The 1,722-nt window shown below is 52.1% G+C and overlaps 1 pseudogene across 1 annotated transcript; it reads right to left on the reverse strand.

The window, feature by feature from the left end:
• Window positions 1–640: 640 nt before the first annotated feature.
• Window positions 641–969, reverse strand: LOC308536302 (cyclin-dependent kinase 2-associated protein 1-like; annotated as a pseudogene). The gene has a single exon. The product of its transcript is annotated as a cyclin-dependent kinase 2-associated protein 1-like (transcript).
• Window positions 970–1,722: the final 753 nt, after the last annotated feature.

The following is a 1,722-nucleotide window of genomic DNA, read 5'->3' on the forward strand; positions in this document are numbered from 1 at the left end:
ACTGAAGCGCTGCCTCAGGACTCACTGAAACAAACCCTCAGAGTTGCATCAGCTCAGAAGAGAAACATACAGAACCATGTGAGTAACAGAAATGTATCCAGAAGAGAAACACATATCTGGGAGGCCAACTATGGTTTTCTGTGATAGGTAACTGACGTGCTTCATGTAAATCAGGGGTCCTCAAACTTTTTAAACAGGGGGCCAGTTCACTGTCCCTCAGACCGTTGGAGGGCCGGACTATAGTTTTAAAAAAAACTATGAACAAATTGCTATGCACACTGCATATATCTTATTTTGAAGTAAAAAAACAAAACGGGAACAAATACAATATTTGTATTTGAATGTGGCCCGCGGGCCGTAGTTTGAGGACCCCTGATAAATCAATGCTTTAAAAAAAACCCACAAAGCGCCCTGGGTTGTTCCTAACTAATATGTAAACCTAATGACTGCAAAAATCTCTTCTCCATCTCAGCGACGGGAGGTTTGGAGCCTGATGAACCCCGGGAGGGGCACAGGGAGGAGAAACCAAGCTGTTACCATTTTCAAACCAAGTTTCATCTGAAGGGGGCATGGGGGGGGGGGGGGCATGAGCTGTCACTTCTTGAAAGAGTATGGAAAGCCTTTCACGTTGACTCGGAGGCTAGGACCTGCTGTTGTGCTCCATTTGGGCCAAGCACTCCTGAACCAGCCCTCTCACATGAATGTTGCCTCATTTCTCTATCACGCTCTTGCTGCCCACATAGTGGGGATCGGATCTCCTTCCCCAGCTCTTGGATGATGGCCAGCAGCTCAGCGTATTTGCTCTGGAGCACCTGGCTGTTCCCTGTTCCCTGCGTGTAGTAGTCTAGAGATGGTGGTCCATAGTCACTCAGCAGCTGGCGGTACTGGGAGGACATCGCCATGATAGTGGAAGGTGGTATTGAGGGAGGCAGCTGGCATGTGTGCAGTCAGGTTCGGTTTGTAAGACATCGCCCCCTGGCGGCGGGGCACAGGCCCCACGAGGCAACGGAGAGCGCGAGGCAGGCCTGGAGTCTGAGCTCCCCGAGCACTTTTGGTTGTTGACAGCTCAGGCCACACGGGCAAATCTGGCTGCCCCTCACCCTGACACCACCGCAGGATCATGATCTTTCAGTGTCTTGATGTTCTGCTGGGGCTGCTCAATTTCTTTCTGTAGACACTCAGTCTCTTTATGATGAGTGAGCTCTTCTTCATGTTGTTTCTTCAAGGCTGCCAGCTGTTCTTTAGTCCACTCTCGGAAGTATCATTCCTCTTCAGCCTTCTCATTTTTTAGCGAACGTCCCACCGGCTTCCCTGGTCGCGCCGCCTGGGAGCTGAAATTTGCCGACCATTTGCGGCCAAAGCCTCCGGCTTCCATGGCCCTCACCCCCCACACTGAGCTGCAGCCGTGCCACCAATGCGGACACTGCCATGGTTCTCAGGGCCCCGCAGCTCCGGACCACCCCACTTGGTTTTAAACGCAAACCTGCCTTGGACAGGCCTTGAAGGTCTTTTTTCCTTCTGTCTGCTCATGTTCAAGTGCCAGCAGCGCTGGTCCTGGTCCGTTGGTGCCTGGTCTGTCCTCTTGAGATTGACCCCGCAGGACTGCTAAGGGAGCCAGTCGCCAGTTCCACCCTCCCCCGATGCTGCCTGCGCAACCTCCTCCTGTTCGGTTGTGACCCGTTATGGAATCCCAGCCTAATCTGCACATTTCTCTATTTTATA

Source organism: Myotis nattereri, assembly GCF_964212035.1.
Source record: "Myotis nattereri genome assembly, chromosome: 2".
NCBI classification, from domain to species: Eukaryota; Metazoa; Chordata; class Mammalia; order Chiroptera; family Vespertilionidae; genus Myotis; species Myotis nattereri.